Consider the following 23,341-nt stretch of genomic DNA (forward strand, 5'->3'; position numbering starts at 1 on the left):
GTAAATTGCTCAGAACGCTTAAGGAACACTGAAACTCACTATTTCACCGACAGTTTTCCTCTGCAACACTTCTAAATTACAACTGCAACCTTGAAACCACCGGCTGAGCCTTCATTTCCCGAGTTTTGGTCGAAAACTGTAAACTGCTCGCGCAAACGTGAGACAGTTGGTCAAGCTATTTAAACCTGCCATAGAAGACAGAGGGAGACCAGGCATTGGTCTTATTCATAATTCGAGCAGTATTTCAATTGCTGCGTGTCCACTCCACCCTCTAGTCCCTATAATTCACAGTTGCATTGCAAAAAGTCACCTCGGTGCTGTACTACTCACTTGAACTAATTCACCTGCAAGACAGAAACTGAATAGACCATGGAGACTCCAATTGCACTGAACATCAAGCCTCTCAATGCCCCTCACCAGGAATTAGAATGGAAAGCCCTGGGAGATATGGATTATCAAATGCTAGACTGGTTTCCATTAGGCTCCAAATATAATATCCAAATGTTGAATGAGTTGAAATCCCAGCACCTTAGTGGAGCTGACATCCTAGGGATTTGGGACTCAAACTTGCCCATCTACAACCTCCCCCAGGTAAATCCTATGCCAGAGTTGATCTACAGATGCTAGGAGTGCTATGATCCAGGCCAAAGAGCTGTCCTCAGCCCTACAGGCGCAATTCTATTTCATATCACCCCAGAAAGCATAAATGAGATGCTGCACTTCCACACTGCAAAGCCATTGACCCCCCTCCACATGCAGAACTTGATAAAGAAGGGGAATAAGTTGTCAAATGACCAGACCATCAAAATCAACCAGCTGTTTGTACAACCAGGGTCTGAAGCCATCAGAACTCCTCCTATTGGATATCATTACTTGAATGAATTGGGCAGAATGCTAGTGGATTTGATCAGCTATGTCCTAGGCTTCAAGGGAATGGAGGATGTGGATGAAATCATAATGGCAATGCTGTCTATATTCTCTCCTGGAAAACCCCCAGCTGTACATTATGATTATGCCACATACATTGGAGATAAGATCCATGACCAGCTCATGAACTTGAAGAGGGAAAGACTGTTCAGGTATACTTCATACATATACCACCTATTCTTGTTTTATCAGCCAGCCAACTTCTCTATTCCCTTGAAACAAGTCAATGCCCAGGGGAATCCAAGGTCAGTTGTGTTTTGGACCTCTGTTTTTCATTGTGCCTCTGTATCACCATACACATACTCTGAGTTCATAGACTTATTCATTCATCCAGCCATGACAGTATTGGATGGTGTTCCTCCTCCAAGGTTAACTGATGACATGAGGAGAATTCTCCACCTGAACAAAACCTACAGCATTGGTAATTGGTACCTCTACCAAGACCACACAGTCATCAGAGTATATGGCTGTGAGTTGAAGCCTTTTAGGTTGCCAAGGTATGTCCCCATGAGGCTTTTTGCCTTAGAATATTTCAGGCAATTTGGGAATGCTGACTACCTCCACTTTCAAAGCAAGAACAAGAAGGCACAGTTGAAGGTAAGGAGCCAGCTGGGCCCTTTCCTATACAATAGAAAAGAGGAGGGGTGGAAAGAGGCAAACAGTATCCTAGAGGCCCTCAAACTGCAAACTAGCTTTGAATGGATACCCTATGATCCCAATCACTTTGTCTCCCTCAGGAGGATAAGATACAAATTGGGCAGCTATTCACACGTAAGGCAACTTGAGATTGAGCAGTATGCCAATAAATTAAGCTGGGAAGAAGGTACCCTAGAAGAAGAAATTACTAGTGAGGAGCTGCTAGAGAGAGAGGCTAGAAATATTCAAAAGAAATCTGACTTAGAAACTTGTGGACAGGTTCCCCTCTCATACAAAAAACAACTTGGAGCAGCTGCCTCGTCCTCAACAACGCACCATCAAGCTGCCATGAATCCTCCACAGACAGTCAACAAAGGCAAAGAAAAGCAGGTGGAACAGCCACCTCCTATGACCGAAGAGCAAATGGAAACCCTAATGCAGCAACAAGAAGAGATGGAGCAGCAGGGAGAAGGGCAGCAGCAAGAGGAGCAGCAACAACAACAAGAACAAAGGCAGGAACAGCCTGCCCAGCAAAAGAAAACAGTGGAAGCCCCTAAATCCACTGAACAAACTGAGCCTCCAAGGCAAGAGACTTCAGCCGAGGCATCTACACTCCAGACTCCACAAAAGGAGGACACAAGCAGGAAAAGGGACAGAGAAACTCCCCTTACAATATCAGCAACTCATGGGGAGAAGAGGCAGAGAATCAATCCTCTTTCAGAGGAAGAGATGCCAATAAGGCAGCCTCTGGGTATGGTCCCACCCAGCAGGGAAACATCAGCAAGTTCCTTTCAACAGGAACAGGATAGAGCAATGGGAGGAGAAGTGAGTTCCTCTAGGCAGCAAAGGGAAGGTGGGCCTAGTATTAAACAACAGTTCATCGATATTAAGATGAGAAATGAGCCCATCAAGAGACAGCTGTACAACCATCTGCTAAACTTGGCTCCCACCAATCAGCAAAGGCTCATGTCTGCATATGATGTGCAGGAAGGCAAAATGATCATGAGTCATTTCATGCCAACAGTAGTACAGCCCCAATCTGCCTCTGATTATTTGAGGACTAACTTGGAAGTCCTTGCCAAGGATATCCACCCAATGGACAAGATAGAACTGCACAAGCAAACGGGTGAGATGGTCTATGCTTCCCTGGCAGACCAAACCTTGGATAACTATAGGCTACAAAATAGCCTTAACAATACAGCCTCTCAACTGGAGCTGGAGAGGGCATCATCCCAGGCAAAGGACAACAGAATAAGGTCCTTGGAAGACATAATCATTGAGATTGGACATGATCCCAAAGATATCAAAGGGATACAAGAGGTATTGAAGTTGAGGGATGCTGACATGGCAGCCTTGAGGAGAAAGATCAAACTCCCTGCCACAATCCACCCTCAAACAGATGAGGTGGCCCAGCAAAGGCATGATCAAGAGGCCACGACCCTGTTGATATCTCTATACAAGGAGCTAATCCGGACTCAAGACAAACTAGGAGAATCAGAGGCTGCAAAGGCAGCACTACAGGCAGCATTGAAGCAAAGAGAAGAGGGTCAAACCTCCCAGCCTCCTCCTGAAATAATCAATCTTGAGGAAGCTCCTCCAACAACTGCCCCTCCTCCTCAGCAAACAGGGCCTACAGCACCAACTACATCAACAACTGCACCAACAACAGAGCAGACTCATAGTCTGGATATGCAGAAGCTCCAAAATGAAATTCAAGTCTTGGAAGTTCAAATGTTGGAGCTCAATTCAGCCAAAGAATCTTTGGCTAAAGTAAATGAGAGATATGATAAGAACAAACAGAATGCAGCTGAAAAGGAACGAGAAATAAAAGCTCTAAAGAAGAGGATAACTGAGCTTGAGAAGGAGCTCACACTAGAAAAGGTGACAGCAGAGCTAAAAGCAGTCCTTTGGGCCAATATTGGCCGGTCTATCACCAATTAGTGGCAGTGCATTGAGACTATAGATGAACAATCAGTACTCATTGCAAAGGCAAACAGGGAAATACACAGAGTGAGAGCAAGCCTTGGCAACATGCCTGATGCTGCCACCAGAATGATCAATATTTTAAATAACAGGACAAGCTCTCAACTGGCCACCATGGGAATTGCTCACAGGACTGAGACAATCTCAATGGTTAAAAGGGTCCTGACACTACGAAACCTGGTTGGAACATTGGAAAGAAGAAGCCAGGATATGCAGACTGAAATCAACAAGTTCATGGACAGATTTCAGGCATTACAGAACAGAGGCTTCCCCAGCATATTAAGCAGTGTAGGAAGACTGCTTACCCTTGAAAACTACACTAAGAGGGTTGATGCCTATGCTGCAGGACAAATTGCAAGACAGCCCAGCACTTCAGCAGAATCAGGGCCAGCATCAGGGCAAACTTTATACAATAGGGTGGACAACCTATTTTTTATTATGAATGAGATCAATCATCTGTTTGATGTGCCTCCAAATTTTTTTAAGTATACAGAAGCAGATGAAACCATAGAGGCAATTGTGAAGCACCAATTGCCCACACAGGAAGTCTGGAATAATTTGACATAGATGATATTATCAAGCCAGAACCTGTAAATGTTATTTTTTTCCAGTTTATAAGTAAGTCATACACAGGCAGAATTTTGATAGATAAGCATACAGAGCAAAGATGAAAGGCTGAGCCAACTCAGCGGGGCTATTCGGTCGCCACAGCAGCAATCACAGTCACAGGTGGCAAACCCGAGAAAATACAGCGCATCAAACATAAAGACGCGTTCGCCAGCATTAAAGCATAGCGGCTCAACCGACTCCCTGACCTCCAAAGGTCAAAATTATCCTCTGACAAACTTAAAGAGCACTTATGCTGCATTCAAAGTTGTAATAACTTCTTTTCTACTTTCTATACGAATTTATGAAGATATTTTCTCTCTCAGATAACTCAATGCCTGAGATATTTTGTATAAACATTCCTATAAAGTCCCCTTCGCATGAGCTTGCAAGGGTTGTTGTTGATTTCTCCTGAAGAAGTTCTTATGCTGTAATCCTTTCAGAAGTTAATAAAGAAAGTGATGGAATTTCTCGGATTTCTGAGGTGTTGAATGCGTCCTGGTGTCTGTTGGAAACTGCTGGATTCCTGTGTATTTCATCATACAATAAGTCTCTGTAACTCTCTCTGTTATGTATTTTGTTTGTTAAAATCCATACGTTATCTAACTCTAAATATTTAGCAACAAGGAAAATGAATAACTTTCAGGATTTATTCAATGAATACCCTGAGTTCAATCTGTGTTGTTAATCAATGTTTTCTTCAGATGCAATCTAGATAAGTGTAATTCTTAATTGCTGCACTTTCAGAATACATCTTTCACAAGTGACCTTTGTCACAGGAATTCAAATTTTGCTCCTGTGCAACGTGCTACACTTTCACCTCATCAACTTAATAGAAAATTCTTAATTGCTTTCTATTGGTTGAAATACATCATCATTTAAGCTAAATTTGTTTGTCTGAAATACAAAATTGGCCCTGCAGTTTGAGCACCACCAATCCTGCATGTCTAAGCACTTCACAACTCCAAACTCCATTGCCCAATGATATTTTACTCTCTAAACAGTATATCATAAGACCTGAAAGAAATCCTTCAACCAAAACATAAACCAAAACCTGAGCATAATAGCTAGCCTAAAACACCATCATAACAGAGACAAATCATAAAGAGAGAGCCCTCTCTGATTACAGTTTGGCTAGAAACTGTGATCCAAAGATTGGTTAGTGGTTACCTCGGCCGTATTCCCTTGGGAGTCATAGGGAACAACCTGGGTGTTAACATAATTGGCGACTCCACTGGGGACTTTTTAGGATTTTTTTTTTAATTGCTATTTATCTTCCATAGCTACCATCAAGCCTGAAATCAGTCAAGAGGCCTTAAAACTGTTTCTGCATCACAGTGACAGCTTTAGGGAAGAGCTTATTTAGGGAATCTTCATCTTAGCTTTGAAATATATATAACCATTTCGAAATCTTTATCCAGTCCTTGCAGATATAAAAACTTCCTACAAAATCCCAAAAAAGTTGGAAGCTGGCTCCTAAGAAAAATCCACGGTATACTAGGGCAAATCCTGACCCCAAACCACCCATCATTGTTGATAATCCAAATACCATCCCAAGAAACATTAGGAGGCAGCAAAGGCAGGAGCAGCCTGCTGATTTGACCCCTCATACAGTTCATCCAAATCCCATTTCTACTCCAATAAAAGTTCTTTTCCGGTCTACCCCTACTTCCCCTAGTTCACCATCCACTTCTCACAGTCCTCCTCTCACATCATCATCCACTGAACATATTCCCTTGACCAATACTCTTGGTACCGCTTTACCTGTTATCCCTGTGGTACCCATCGTTCCTATTATCCCAGCTGCCCCTGTTAATCCTTTAAACCCTGTAAATATGGCTAATAGATATGCACCCTTGCAGCTACCGGCTAATCCTGCAGCTCTACCCCAGGATTACCAATCCAAAATCTCATATTTTGACTCCACTGGCCCTTACTCTGCTATTCAACATGCTAAGAGGATGCAAGATCACTTTGAAAACTATGAAATAGATGATGACAGTGTGAGGATGAGAATCTTTGTCCAAAGCCTGACAGGTGATGTTAGAACCTGGTTCAGGTCGATCGCTGCAAATACTATCACAACCCCTGATGAGCTTTATCAGGCCTTTACTACCAGATGGGAGAAGAAGAAAGATCCCCTGCACATACTTGGTGAATATGAAACAATCAAGAGAGGTCCTCAAGAGACCGTTCTGGAGTATTGTGCTAGATTCAACAATGTGTACAATGCAATACCACAAAACCTAAGACCTCCTCCTGATTTGGCCTTGTACAAGTTCCCTGATGGATTTGATTCTGACATGGCCTATCAGTTGAAGGAAAGAGAACCTGAAACCCTTGAAGACGCTCAAAAGGCTGCTGTCACAGTGGAAGCAAACCTGATTGCCAAAAGAAACAGGGCAAGGTTGGAAAAGAGAAACATATACAAAGAAGAACCTACAGCCTTTGACCAAAAACTTGATGCAATACTTAATGGTATGAAAAGGTTGGGTGATAGGGTAGAATCAGTGGAGAGAAAAGCATCATGGGAAGCACCACAAAACAACCCTCCTAGGAATCCAAATTTTAGGAGAACTCAAAACCTAAATGTTGGTAAGACCAGTGCTGACCAGGACATAAGACCCCCTTTCCAAGAAAATTATGCAGAAACTTCCACATCAGCAGAGCCCAATGAAGATCCTGAGATTAATTTAATAGGTCTAGATGGTGAAAGTCAAGTTTTCTTAACACAAGAAGACCATGAGGATGAGGAAATCAAGCTGTTCCAAACTAAATCAGGGGAATCCTTTGACTTTAAACAAGGCTATGACACTGCTGTTTATGAAGTCCATAAACAGTACAAGCTAAGGAGCAGAACTGTGAATGTCAGCCAGCCTGAAAAGAAAAAGGATAATCAGCAGCCTGAAAGAGTTATAGTCACAGAACCTAATGACAAAATAAATTTACCTACAGAAGAAGTGACTGTTGAAGAGATCACTGAACCGCTGTCCTTAAGACAGCAGTCTCTGGACACTTCATCTTCTCATCCTAATTTAAATGTTACTCCTCAAGAGATGAGTAAAAAGGATAAATCTCAAAGTCAAGATAAAAATCTAGAAGGAGATTTAATGAACAAGGAAAGGACTGTCACCTACAACCACAAGGCCCAATCTGAAAAACCCTTTGACTTAGAAACTGAAATTGGCAAAATAAAGATAGCCATTCCTCTCTTGGAATTAGCCAAGCATGACATCTATAAATTGCAAATCAAAAGATCCCTTCAACTCACTAGTAACAAAGATGATGTCAATGTGATGGATGACACCCCAGAACTCCTGTTTGGCCCAGAAGTGGATGGAAAAACAGTAATCACAGGGGTTCTGCCTTTCTATGTCAGTTTACATATTCATGATAAAATATTACATAATGCAATGTTTGACTCAGGTGCCTCTCACAACCTCATGCCAAAAGCAGTCATGGAGAGATTGAATTTAGACATAACAAGACCATACAAGGATCTGTTTTCCTTTGACTCCAGCCAAGTCAAGTGTCTAGGTCTCATAAAAGACTTATGTGTGTCTCTAGTTCAATACCCAAACAAGACAATCCTAATGGATGTGGTAGTTGCTGATATCCCACCTAAGTATGGAATGCTGTTATCAAGATCATGGGGAGCTAAACTCCAAGGTTCCCTGCAATTAGACATGTCATATGCCACCATCTCTGTGTTTGGGCAACCAAAAAGACTGTACAGAGAAACACTAATGAAGTACATGGTCAGCAGTGAAGAAAAACCTCAAAATTTTCCTATATATGTTGTCCATTCAGACATAGACTCATACATTCTCTTCAATGACACCACTACTCCCTCAAAAGGTGAGGTTGAAACCAAGATATTCATACAAGAGGAAGATGCAAATGAAAGTAGTACCACTCCTGAAACAACAGTCAATCAAACATCAGATAGTGCTGCTGCCTTAGTTGTCAAGAAAATCCAATCAAACAAGGAGACTGTCCTAAAAAACAAGCTAGAGAAAAAATCACAATTGCTACTTACATTACCAGCCCATGAACAAATCATAAAATCTCCTTCCCAACAAGATATTCTATGGTTCCTTGAATTTGATGGCTCAGTCAACAAATTGGGGGCAGGAGCTGGAGTTTGGGTACACAATAAAGAAAATAGTCATGCAGAAGGCAGAGCCTATAGATTGAATTTCAGATGTACTAATAACATGGCAGAATATGAAGCCCTTTTACTAGGACTCAAGTTGGCAAAATTCTTACAAGCTGCCAGGGTTTCAATCATGGGTGATTCAGATTTAGTTATCCAACAGGTGAAAGGAAACTTTGTCACCAATGACAAAAGACTAAGGACTTATAGGTCTGCTGTTGCTGAGGTGCTAGACTTTTTCTCTGAATTCCAAATTACTAAAATTCCCAGAACCCAAAATCTACATGCTCACAGTTTAGCCACCTTTGCAAGCACCTGCAAGTTGCCCTTTGAGCCCCACCATTGTTTTACAGCTGAGGTAAAACACAGACCCTCCATTCCAAACAACATCAATGATTGGCAAGTATTTGAGGATGACAAGCAAATAAACCATTTTTTAACTCTGCAGCAAGAATTTGCAGGACTAAATATAAACAATGAGACAGCAAGTCAATCACAAATACTTGAGACAGCAAGTCAATCACAAATACTTGAGACAACAAGTCAATCACAAATACTTGATGGAGCAAGTCCATCACAAATACAGTTTCAACAGACTGCTCAGCCAATATCACCTAGAACTGCAAAACAAATGTTGAATCCAACTATTTTCAATATAGAAAACATCCAGCAAATTCAACAAGTTGACTGGGAAGAGGGAGTGTCCAATGCTGAAACTGAAATCATTGAGCTAAAAGACAATTTTCTACCAACAGGTCTAACCCCACTAGAGGACATCTTTGATTCAAATGATATTCCCAGAAAACCAAAAATGCAGCCCCTAAATGCAGCCATTGAAGAATGTAACATAGGTACAATTGACAAACCCAAGATAATTAAATTATCTGCTTCCTTACCTCCTGACCAAAAGCCAAAATATATTGACCTCTTCAAAGAGTTCCAGGATGTTTTTGCATGGAGCTATGAGGACCTAAAGTCCTATGACACCTCTGTAATCCAACACACTATCCCTCTCAAACCAGATCAAAAGCCCTTTAAACAAAAACTGAGGAGAATCAATCCTATGCTTCTCCCAGCAATGGAACAAGAGGTACAAAAAATGTTCAAAGCAGGCATCATAGCACCAATCAGATTCTCTGAATGGATCTCCAACCTGGTCCCTACAAGAAAGAAGACTGGCGAAATTAGGCTGTGTGTGGACTTAAGGAATCTGAACCAAGTATCCTTAAAAGACAACTACCCCTTACCCAAGATGGATCACATTCTTCAAAGGGTGGTAGGGGCCTCAAGGATCTCCTTACTGGATGGATTTTCAGGCTTCAATCAAATCTTAGTTCACCCTGATGATCAGGATAAAACAGCATTTACAACCCCATGGGGAACTTTCAAATATGTAAAGATGCCTTTTGGATTGAAAAATGTAGGGGCAACATTTCAAAGAGCAATGGACATTGCTTTTGCAAAGGAGATTCATGACTTTTTAGTCATTTATCTAGATGACCTAACACCTTTCTCAAAATCAGACCAAGAACATATAAAACATCTGAGACAGATCTTCCTAAAATGCAGAAAATATGGAATCTCCTTGAATCCTAAGAAGTCCCTCTTTGGTTTAGAAGAAGGCAAGCTCTTAGGACACATCATCTCAAAAGATGGCATTAGAATTGACCCAGATAGGATACAAGCTATCCTGCAAATGCCTCACCCAAGGAATGTCAAAGAATTACAAGGATTCTTGGGAAAAATCAATTTCTTGAGAAGGTTTATCCCAAACCTAGCAGAGCTAATCAGATTATTAAATAACATGCTGAAAAAGGATTCAAAAGTGAAGTGGACTGTTGAAGCCAATCAAGCATTTGAAGGTATAAAATTGGCCCTTACCCAAACCCTAGTCTTGACCAATCCTCAGTTCGACAGAGAATTTATCATTTTCTCTTTTGCCTCCCAACATACTATTGCTGCTGTTCTATTACAAAAGGATGACCAAGGAAATGAGAAGCCAATTGCTTTCTTTAGCAAAGCTCTCAGAGATGCACCTTTGAAGTATCAAATCATGGAAAAACAAGCTTATGCTTTAGTCAAAGCAATTAAAGACTTTAGGATTTATATCCTTTATTCCCATGTTAAAGCATATGTGCCAAGTCCTATTGTCAAAGACATTCTCACCCAAGAGAATTTAGAAGGCAGAAGAGGAAAATGGATTGCCAGCATTTTGGAATTTGACATTGAGATAAAACCTACAAAACTAATAAAAGGGCAAGGTTTGGCCAAATTAATGACAGAAACAAATTTTCAAGCCTTAGACATCAATCAGCTGGACAGTGGAACAGAGCTGGCGACTCCAAAGATCAATGTAGCCTTTGAACAATCCCCTTGGTACTCTGATATCTGTTATGTGTTACAAAACCTGTGTGCTCCCCCAGGACTGTCCAAAACTAAGTGTAGGTTCTTAAAAATGAAAACATCAAGATTTTGTGTGATGGATGGCAATTTGCTTTGGAAAAACCATGAAGGTATATTGCTGCACTGTTTAATGGAAAATGAAACTAACAATATCATGCAAGAGTTTCATGCAGGAGACTGTGGTGGACACTTGTACTGGAAGTCCACTGTGGATAAAATACTAAGGGCTGGGTACTACTGGCCCACCATGTTCTCTGATGTTAAGAAATTAACCACCTCATGTCATAAATGTCAAGTGTTTGAGGGAAAGAGGCAGTTGCTGCCACTTCCTTTAAGGCCTATAGCAACAGAGAGACCTTTTCAACAATGGGGTTTGGACTTCATTGGGGAAATTCATCCCTCATCTTCAGGCCAACATAGATGGATCTTGACAGCCACAGACTACTTCACCAAGTGGATTGAAGCTGTTCCATGCAGACAAGCAAATGATTCCACTATCATTCAGTTCTTGGAGAACAACATATTGGCTAGATTTGGCTGTCCTGACAAAGTAATAACAGACAATGCTGCTGCTTTCAGATCCAAGAAAATGGTCAACTTCTGCCATAAATTTCACATCACTCTGGGCCATTCCACTACATACTATCCTCAAGGAAATGGCCTTGCTGAGTCATCAAATAAAAGCCTAGTAAATATCATAAAGAAAGTGCTGGAAGAGAACAAAAAGAACTGGCACAAGAAACTAGTCAATGCCTTATGGGCAGATAGACTAACAACAAAAAGATCAATTGGTACCAGCCCATATGAGTTGGTTTATGGACTAGAAGCCAAATTTCCCTCATCACTAGGAGTGCCTGTTATGAAGCTTCTTCAAGAAAGCCAAGCAGAACCAAATGATATGCAAAGAAGGATCAATCAGATAATTTGTTTGCAGCAAACTAGGGACCAAGTTTTCAGCAGAGTGCAAGTATTACAAGAGAAATTAAAGAAGGCCTTTGATAGAAGAACTAAGGCAGAAGAGTTCAGCATTGGTGACAAAGTCCTCAAGTGGGATGCAAGAAGAGAGGAGAAGGGAAAACATGGAAAATTCGATTCCCTTTGCAGAGGACCATTTGTTGTCCAAGCAGTACAAGGAAACAACACTTACTTCCTTAAGAGTCTCAATGAAACTTATTTGGATGAAGGTCCTGTGAATGGCAGGATGTTGAAGCACTATTTTGAATATCACCCATGAGTGCAACCTGATTCTCCCATGTAAATATGCAGATGTATATATTATTTTCTGTTCAAAATTGTAAAAAATGCAGCTTTCTTACTTTATTGACTGCCAGTGAAAGGTAAATAGAATTAGAGGTCTACCAAGAAGAGAAGCACACAATTTGACACTTCAAAGCAGCAAACTTCAAGAATGATATGGGCAGCCAAAGAGCAAGGCAATCTGACCTGCTGTTCTTGGTCTTTCAAATGAAAAACCATCCCCATGTGGAGCCACTGTTAGCTACCTATACCAATAGGTTTCATATTTCATGATTGGCAAGAGAAGTTCCAAATATGCTCTGCTTTGGCTATGCAAAGATCCCATATTTCCTGAAGGAGACAAGATAGGAAAAGAGCTCAACATGGTTCCAAATTTTGATGGATGATTCAACAGTATAATCTGGATCATGCCATGTTTGAATTTTCTGTTGTAGAATAGAGAAGGAAGCCTGTCCAAACTGTCTAATCTTGGCAGACAAAGTAGTTTAGGTAGAGAAAAGAAGGCTCCCAACAGCTTAATCTGGGACCTTGGAAGAAATAAGGGCAGAAGTAGATAGAAAACAAAAGAAAAAAGCCAAAGAAAAGAAAAGGCAAGTAAGGGTCTGCAAGTCCAAATGCACCCTCCAAGAAGGAATAAAAAATGCTAGGCAAATAGATGGGTAGGCAGTTGGAGTTGCAGAAAGGTCATTTCCTACAAGTTGCATGTGTGCTGACTTGGTTGACCAAAGCAAAGTTAATGAAATTCAGATGGAGTTACTCTTCATCAAGTTACAGCAATCAAGAAACATGTCTAACCTCCCTTCTCCCCCTCTCCGTTTCATTACTAACAATCCCTCAACATCTGAGATTCATGGGATAGATTATGGTTTCATAGTGGTTCTTAATCTTTTAGAAGCCACATTTCTTGTCTAAAAATCTTTTCATTTTGATCTACTCTCTAAACTAAGTAAGTTTCAAATAAGCTTAGTGGTTTCCCCTCCATTTACCCCTTCATCCATATTAACTCTAACACTACTATGTAAACCCCCTACATTACCTTTCCCCTACTAGTATTAACACCATGGTGTATAAACCCCAAAATTTGTATAAATATCCCTCCCTTTGGCATTATAGCCAATAAGTTCTCTGTCAGGAATCAAATGGCATCTGGTCACTTTGATGAACCTATCCCTAACCCCCTCCCCTCCTCTCAATTCATTTGGCCCCTTGGAAAGCTTCATTTGATAAAAGAGCCTCACAAATGACCTGGTTTTGCCTATACCCACTTCATTTACAAAAATAACCCCTAAATACCCACTTCGATCTCTTATCCAAAGTATTGGGGCTGTCTTATTGCGCATCGGAAAACCTTACAAAACCCCTTTATCCATGAAACCCCTTTGAAACTACCAAAAAACCCCGAAAAACCCACTTTCTGCTGCTTAACCAAAGTTTGCGCATATATTCAATTTTTCGGAATATATTGAAAAGACATCAAAAAATATATATTTATTCCTCTGCCCGTGGCCATATCCACCTATCATGTCATCATCCCATCCACCGTCGGATCAGATCCAAGAGATCCGACGGTCCTTATGGATATCGGAGCGGTCCCCGCGACAGAGGTTTAGCGCCCGAGAAAGTGACGTTGCGTTACGTCAGGGCGCGGCCACGCGTCGCCCATTGAGGGCTCTCGGAGCAACCTCTGACAAGTGCGGGGCCATATCATAACCGCCCCGAGAAACCGCAACTGTTAGGGCTAAACCGTAACCGTTAGGTCATTCACCGCCCGGTTTGCGGGTCCAGCGCCATCCCCACGTCATCACCGTGCCTGCCACCGCATCACACTTTTGTCCGCATCTGTGCCAACGTGCCTGCCACCTCATTACCCCGTGGACCAATGGCAGCCCGCCACCTCATCCGATGACGTCATGCTGACGTCATCCGAGGCTGACCCCACCCTATGACGTCATGCGGACATCATCACAGAAAAAGCGCCAAATTGCAAAAGGTCCATATTTTAGCCAAAAAACGCGTTTTTTCATACTTTTCGCTCATTTGCTATTATTTCCTCTGCATGCTATTTCACGTCCTGAACTGCGCCACCTGTGGGAAACGACCTGAAGACCTCCAGAGCACCAATTCCACCCACAGTTACGACCTCTGTTCGCGGTTAGCCAGGTATTTCTCATAGTTCATCCTCCATATGCCTAAATTCACTGTAAATTGCTCAGAACGCTTAAGGAACACTGAAACTCACTATTTCACCGACAGTTTTCCTCTGCAACACTTCTAAATTACAATTGCAACCTTGAAACCACCGGCTGAGCCTTCATTTCCCGAGTTTTGGTCAAAAAACTGTAAACTGCTCGCGCAAACGTGAGACAGTTGGTCAAGCTATTTAAACCTGCCATAGAAGATAGAGGGAGACCAGGCATTGGTCTTATTCATAATTCGAGCAGTATTTCAATTGCTGCGTGTCCACTCCACCCTCTGGTCCCTATAATTCACAGTTGCATTGCAAAAAGTCACCTCGGTGCTGTACTACTCACTTGAACTAATTCACCTGCAAGACAGAAACTGAATAGACCATGGAGACTCCAATTGCACTAAACATCAAGCCTCTCAATGCCCCTCACCAGGAATTAGAATGGAAAGCCCTGGGAGATATGGATTATCAAATGCTAGACTGGTTTCCATTAGGCTCCAAATATAATATCCAGATGCTGAATGAGTTGAAAGCCCAGCACCTTAGTGGAGCTGACATCCTAGGGATTTGGGACTCAAACTTGCCCATCTACAACCTCCCCCAGGTAAATCCTATGCCAGAGTTGATCTACAGATGCCAGGAGTGCTATGATCCAGGCCAAAGAGCTGTCCTCAGCCCTACAGGCGCAATTCTGTTTCATATCACCCCAGAAAGCATAAATGAGATGCTGCACTTCCACACTGCAAAGCCATTGACCCCCCTCCACATGCAGAACTTGATAAAGAAGGGGAATAAGTTTTCAAATGACCAGACCATCAAAATCAACCAGCTGTTTGTACAACCAGGGTCTGAAGCCATCAGAACTCCTCCTATTGGATATCATTACTTGAATGAATTGGGCAGAATGCTAGTGGATTTGATCAGCTATGTCCTAGGCTTCAAGGGAATGGAGGATGTGGATGAAATCATAATGGCAATGCTGTCTATATTCTCTCCTGGAAAACCCCCAGCTGTACATTATGATTATGCCACATACATTGCAGATAAGATCCATGACCAACTCATGAACTTGAAGAGGGAAAGACTGTTCAGGTATACTTCATAGATATACCACCTATTCTTGTTTTATCAGCCAGCTAGCTTCTCTATTCCCTTGAAACAAGTCAATGCCCAGGGGAATCCAAGGTCAGTTGTGTTTTGGACCTCTGTTTTTCATTGTGCCTCTGTATCACCATACACATACTCTGAGTTCATAGACTTATTCATTCATCCAGCCATGACAATATTGGATGGTGTTCCTCCTCCAAGGTTAACTGATGACATGAGGAGAATTCTCCACCTGAACAAAACCTACAGCATTGGTAATTGGTACCTCTACCAAGACCACACAGTCATCAGAGTATATGGCTGTGAGTTGAAGCCTTTTAGGTTGCCAAGGTATGTCCCCATGAGGCTTTTTGCCTTAGAATATTTCAGGCAATTTGGGAATGCCGACTACCTCCACTTTCAAAGCAAGAACAAGAAGGCACAGTTGAAGGTAAGGAGCCAGCTGGGCCCTTTCCTATACAACAGAAAAGAGGAGGGGTGGAAAGAGGCAAACAGTATCCTAGAGGCCCTCAAACTGCAAACTAGCTTTGAATGGATACCCTATGATCCCAATCATTTTGTCTCCCTCAGGAGGATAAGATACAAATTGGGCAGCTATTCACACGTAAGGCAGCCTGAGATTGAGCAGTATGCCAATAAATTAAGCTGGGAAGAAGCTACCCTAGAAGAAGAAATTACTAGTGAGGAGCTGCTAGAGAGAGAGGCTAGAAATATTCAAAAGAAAGCTGACTTAGAAACTTGTGGACAGGTTCCCCTCTCATACAAAAAACAACTTGGAGCAGCTGCCTCGTCCTCAACAACGCACCATCAAGCTGCCATGAATCCTCCACAGACAGTCAACAAAGGCAAAGAAAAGCAGGTGGAACAACCACCTCCTATGACCGAAGAGCAAATGTAAACCCTAATGCAGCAACAAGAAGAGATGGAGCAGCAGGGAGAAGGGCAGCAGCAAGAGGAGCAGCAACAACAACAAGAACAAAGGTAGGAACAGCCTGCCCAGTAAAAGCAAACAGTGGAAGCCCCTAAATCCACTGAACAAACTGAGCCTCCAAGGCAAGAGACTTCAGCCGAGGCATCTACACTCCAGACTCCACAAAAGGAGGACACAAGGAGGAAAAGGGACAGAGAAACTCCCCTTACAATATCAGCAACTCATGGGGAGAAGAGGCAGAGAATCAATCCTCTTTCAGAGGAAGAGATGCCAATAAGGCAGCCTATGGGTATGGTCCCACCCAGCAGGGAAACATCAGCAAGTTCCTTTCAACAGGAACAGGATAGAGCAATGGGAGGAGAAGTGAGTTCCTCTAGGCAGCAAAGGGAAGGTGGGCCTAGTATTAAACAACAGTTCATCGATATTAAGATGAGAAATGAGCCCATCAAGAGACAGTTGTACAACCATCTGCTAAACTTGGATCCCACCAATCAGCAAAGACTCATGTCTGCATATGATGTGCAGGAAGGCAAAATGATCATGAGTCATTTCATGCCAACAGTAGTACAGCCCCAATCTGCCTCTGATTATTTGAGGACTAACTTGGAAGTCCTTGCCAAGGATATCCACCCAATGGACAAGATAGAACTGCACAAGCAAACGGGTGAGATGGTCTATGCTTCCCTGGCAGACCAAACCTTGGATAACTATAGGCTACAAAATAGCCTTAACAATACAGCCTCTCAACTGGAGTTGGAGAGGGCATCATCCCAGGCAAAGGACAATAGAATAAGGTCCTTGGAAGACATAATCATTGAGATTGGACATGATCCCAAAGATATCAAAGGGATACAAGAGGTATTGAAGTTGAGGGATGCTGACATGGCAGCCTTGAGGAGAAAGATCAAACTCCCTGCCACAATCCACCCTCAAACAGATGAGGTGGCCCAACAAAGGCATGATCAAGAGGCCACGACCCTGTTGATATCTCTATACAAGGAGCTAATCCGGACTCAAGACAAACTAGGAGAATCAGAGGCTGCAAAGGCAACACTATAGGCAGCATTGAAGCAAAGAGAAGAGGGTCAAACCTCCCAGCCTCCTCCTGAAATAATCAATCATGAGGAAGCTCCTCCAACAACTGCCCCTCCTCCTCAGCAAACAGGGCCTACAGCACCAACTACATCAACAACTGCACCAACAACAGAGCAGACTCATAGTCTGGTTATGCAGAAGCTCCAAAATGAAATTCAAGTCCTGGAAGCTCAAATGTTGGAGCTCAATTCAGCCAAACAATCTTTGGCTAAAGTAAATGAGAGATATGATAAGAGCAAACAGAATGCAGCTGAAAAGGAACGAGAAATAAAAGCTCTAAAGAAGAGGATAACTGAGCTTGAGAAGGAGCTCACACTAGAAAAGGTGACAACAGAGCTAAAAGCAGTCCTTTGGGCCAATATTGGCCGGTCTATCACTAATCAGCGGCAGTACATTGAGACTATAGATGAACAATCAGTACTCATTGCAAAGGCAAACAGGGAAATACACAGAGCTAGAGCAAGCCTTGGCAACATGCCTGATGCTGCCACCAGAATGATCAATATTTTAAATAACAGGACAAGCTCTCAACTGGCCACCATGGGAATTGCTCACAGGACTGAGACAATCTCAATGGTTAAAAGGGTCCTGACACTATGAAACCTGGTTGGAACATTGGAAAGAAGAACCCAGGATATGCAGACTGAAATCAACAAGTTCATGGACAGATTTCAGGCATTACAGAACAGAGGCCTCCCCAGCATATTAAGCAGTGTAGGAAGGCTGCTTACCCTTGAAAACTACACTAAGAGGGTTGATGCCTATGCTGCAGGACAAATTGCAAGACAACCCAGCACTTCAGCAGAATCAGGGCCAGCATCAGGGCAAACTTTATACAATAGGGTGGACAACCTATTTTTTATTATGAATGAGATCAATCATCTGTTTGATGTGCCTCCAAATTTTTTTAAGTATACAGAAGCAGATGAAACCATAGAGGCAATTGTGAAGCACCAATTGCCCACACAGGAAGTCTGGAAGAATTTGACACAGATGATATTATCAAGCCAGAACCTGTAAATGTTAATTTTTTCCAGTTTATAAGTAAGTCATACACAGGCAGAATTTTGATAGATAAGCATACAGAGCAAAGATGAAAGGCTGAGCCAACTCAGCGGGGCTATTCGGTCGCCACAGCAGCAATCACAGTCACAGGTGGCAAACCCGAGAAAATACAGCGCAGCAAACATAAAGACGCGTTCGCCAGCATTAAAGCAGAGCGGCTCAACCGACTCCCTGACCTCCAAAGGTCAAAATTATCCTCTGACAAACTTAAAGAGCACTTATGCTGCATTCAAAGTTGTAATAACTTCTTTTCTACTTTCTGTACGAATTTATGAAGATATTTTCTCTCTTAGATAACTCAATGCCTGAGATATTTTGTATAAACATTCCTATAAAGTCCCCTTCCATGAGCTTGCAAGGGTTGTTGTTGATTTCTCCTGAAGAAGTTCTTATGCTGTAATCCTTTCAGAAGTTAATAAAGAAAGTGATGGAATTTCTCGGATTTCTGAGGTGTTGAATGCGTCCTGGTGTCTGTTGGAAACTGCTGGATTCTTGTGTATTTCATCATACAATAAGTCTCTGTAACTCTCTCTGTTATGTATTTTGTTTGTTAAAATCCATACGTTATCTAACTCTAAATATTTAGCAACAAGGAAAATGAATAACTTTCAGGATTTATTCAATGAATACCCTGAGTTCAATCTGTGTTGTTCATCAATGTTTTCTTCAGATGCAATCTAGATAAGTGTAATTCTTAATTGCTGCACTTTCAGAATACATCTTTCACAAGTGACCTTTGTCACAGGAATTCAAATTTTGCTCCTGTGCAACGTGCTACACTTTCACCTCATCAACTTAATAGAAAATTCTTAATTGCTTTCTATTGGTTGAAATACATCATCATTTAAGCTAAATTTGTTTGTCTGAAATACAAAATTGGCCCTGCAGTTTGAGCACCACCAATCCTGCATGTCTAAGCACTTCACAACTCCAGACTGCATTGCCCAATGATATTTTACTCTCTAAACAGTATATCATAAGACCTGAAAGAAATCCTTCAACCAAAACATAAACCAAAACCTGAGCATAATAGCTAGCCTAAAACACCATCATAACAGAGACAAATCATAAAGAGAGAGCCCTCTCTGATTACAGTTTGGCTAGAAACTGTGATCCAAAGATTGGTTAGTGGTTACCCCGGCCGTATTCCCTTGGGAGTTATAGGGAACAACCTGGGTGTTAACAGGCAGAACATCCAACGGCTATAATCTTTGACCAGGAAACGGCTATATTGACTAACGACTAACTATGACTGGGAAACAGCTAGTTAGACAGGACCCGAGGTATAACCATATTAAATTAAAAATTAAAATAAGTCAATTAAATTAATAGTGAGTATGAATTTACATAAAAGTTTTAATTATTTTATAATTAATTTAATTTTTATTATAAATATATATAGATATATAAATATTAAATTAAATTAAATTAAATGATTATTAAATTAATAATTAATTATACATAAAAGGTATTAGTTAGTCATACAAAATATTAAAATAAGAATTGAATTAATTACCTAATACAATGTTAAATGAATAAAATAAAAAGTTTTAATAAAATGCTATTTATCAGAATTAAATTAAAATATTAAAAAAAAAGACAGTTAAATAATAATTTACATTTTAAGTCATACAACCATATTATATCCCAAAGAAAGAAATACTCTATTATATACGTTGTGTTATATGATCAAAACCAAACCCATTGAAATTTGAAAGACCTCGGACATTGGAGGTTCTTAAATATCAGAAAATCGGAATTCTAATATGAAAAACCTCATCGGAGCTAAGTTTATCAGAGATATAAAGACCTCAGGACCTTAGGCATCAGAGGCTAAATGACATCGTAAGCTTTTTAACAAAGGCTCCGAGGTTATGTGAGTTCCGAGTTCATATACCAACGACTCATAAGAGGTGTTAAGAAATCGATATTAATAAACCGAAGTCCAAAAAAGAACGAATTAATATAACAACGAATTAAGGTATCGGAAGAGTTAAGCATATCGGAGGTTTGATGAGTTAAACATATCAGAGGTTTTATGAAAAAGCTTCGATGTCAACGACATTCCGAGGGACATCGGGAGGTGTTGAAGTATCAAGATATCAGAGAGATTGTGTATCAGAGAGATTGTGTATAAGAGGTTTTATGAAAAGAGTTTTGATATTATAAAAATCCAAAGGTATGATATATGAATCCTCTAAATGTAACAAATTTTGATGTAAAGTGTTTTGTAATCAACTCAATCGGAGGATTTGAAGAGAGGTGTTACAGTATCAAGGGATCTCGAGGTTATGATATGGAATAAAGGAAAGGTGTGGTGGGAGTGGGAGTGGGAGGTATAAGGTGAAGTGGCGCTGAACTAGAGTGGGTCCCTTTTATAATTAATTATAATGATTTTGTAATTCAAAATTCCAATAAAAATAAGAGGTGTGCACGCGAAGGAGCCAATTTTGATCAGCGATAAGGTTGGTGTCTCGGGATCTGTGCAGAAGTCATACGAAAGGTGGAAAAAGTTGTGTTATGCACATAATTCCTTTATAAAAAGGTTTAGAAGGAAAATAGCACCAATAGAGAATTTTATGCGATATAACATCTATGAACCAAGGTTTTGACAGGAAAAGGTTATATAATTGGGGTTTAAGGGTTTATAAAGGTTAACGAAGGTTTCTACGGGGTGATAGAGTCCCGATAAGAAGGATATAACTGAAGACTTTAATAAATGGATAAATGAAGACTTGAGGATGAATTTAATTCCTGATAGAAGGTTTAAGTGGGGTGGCTAAAAGGGCCTTCACCATGTATGGTTGAAGATTTGACTCCTTTCTGAGTCAAATACCTGGGACAAATGTATTTATGCATGTTTATGCTTAATGTGGGTATGTGCGGGGATAACCTTACATCACATATTTTCAACATTTGGTAATAAAACAAATGCATAATAAAAATAACAAAAAATTGAATGCTAAATGTAATGTTACCATTTTTAGCTATTTTCTTCCGATAGTTGTTCCACTTCAACATCCGAATTGATTGTAGTTGTCCTACACATATTCATGAGACAACTGAGGCAAACTTTGATTAAATTTGACCAAATATTAAATTTAACTACATGAATAAATAATAATTAAAAAGACTTGAGTGAATGAATACCTGAATGATCTCCCCTTAGTTCCAAGAATAAATTATTGGAGTAGTTTATCCTTGGAGCAAAAGTCCCTCCACTCGATGAAGTAGCAATGAAGTCAACATTGACTTTATTTTTGCTCTGTTTGATCGAGGGTGCTTTTCTCCAAGATTATCCAAATCCTATTTTATTCTCCACTGAACACGACCAACCATGTGAAGGTGGAAGCTCTCATGGTTCCTCTGCCCCCTCATATCACTCTCAATTCCCTAGTACCCAATCTATATACAAGGAAATAGTTGAAAGCAAGACATTAAGATACATAAAGAAACAAATAGGAAACACTAATTCATTCATTCGTAGATCCACAAAATATTTCATCTCAATAAATTTTATTATAAAAAATATGTTTCTATAATATAAAACAAGGTCATGTACATAAAGAAACATATAACAACTATTAATTAACATAGAATATTCATTCATTCATTCATTAATCATAGACACAAAATACTTCATATCAATAATTTTTGTCATAAACAAAATTAGTTCATGCTTGAAAGGAACTTTGAAGAAGATGGAGGAAAAGAGAGAAGACATACAATGATTTCTTTTTAACAACAAATGGTCAAAATGGCATAAATTCCAAGAAATAAATTGTTCACCTTGGAAAATAATGATGAAGTGGAAATGGAGATATCTACACAAATGGATGAGGAACAACTTCTCAACTTGAGAAGGAAATAGCCACCAAATTTTTGTGCAACACTGATTCAAATAAGTGCAAAATATATGCTCATGAATTGATAGGTTTCGTATAATTTCAAACCCTTAATATTGTAGGTTAGATTAATAAGTAAAAGGTCATAATGCTTGTTGACTCTGTACTACCTAGAAGTTCATTGATAAAACATTAGTAAAGTGTTAGGGTCCCACCCTAACCCCCTTATTTATGTAATGGGATCGATTCATAGTCAAGAGTCAATAAAGTCCATATTAATAATTGTAAGTGGTTAACCCGCAATTAATGACGGGACCACAGTTAGTTGCAAATGGGCCGTAGTATTAGATAGATGGTATTAATAAAACCATGGTATTGATCCTTGGTATTGCATGTATGAGTCATGTATAAAGGATAGAGACTCCTTGCGAGGAGCATTGTGTCTTATTTTTGTATCGAGCTCTGCTCTATTGGAGGTTCCCCCCTCGAAAAGGCCAGTGAACATTGCTTCCTGAATAATAAAATATTTGCTGTTGTCTCTCACTATTCTATGTTCTGGGTATCTTTCTTCGCATATTCTGTGATTGGGTATCTTTTTGCAGGTTAAGAGCATAACAAGTGGTATCAGAGCACTTTCCACGGCCAGTGGGATCTCCATTTCTTAGCAATTTTTTTTTTTGGCTAGAGACATGTTCCAGCGTCTTTAAACCATGGGATCTATCATTGAGTGCATAAACCTGCGGATTTGGGGAGGCATGCACGGAGGAAATACAATAGGTGGTCACGCTTGTTGGACTCCCTTGTAACCCCTATGGGTACCCCTTCGAGTAGTAGCGCGTTAGACAGAACCGCGTACGGACTGTCTTCCAAGTACCTTCTGGGTATATCGGAAGCCCCTTAGCTCCTCTGCAACCTCGCCATAGATAAATCGTCGGCCGTCTTGCTGCTACAGTACACCGAGAACAGCACTCGGAGAGATTACTCGCCCGTACGATAAGGTAGTCGGGTTGTACGACTAAGGGTATGGTTGATCCTCCTTAGTTAGAGCCCTGAAACATTAGGCCGAGTACTACTGTCAGACCCTTATGTATATTGCGATCTGTAGCACCTAACACTCCTCGAGACCATAGTCCCCTTTTTTA

Source organism: Pinus tabuliformis, chromosome 3_2, assembly GCF_031772625.1.
Source record: "Pinus tabuliformis cultivar Carrire ecotype Pingquan chromosome 3_2, CPIR1, whole genome shotgun sequence".
NCBI lineage: Eukaryota > Viridiplantae > Streptophyta > Pinopsida > Pinales > Pinaceae > Pinus > Pinus tabuliformis.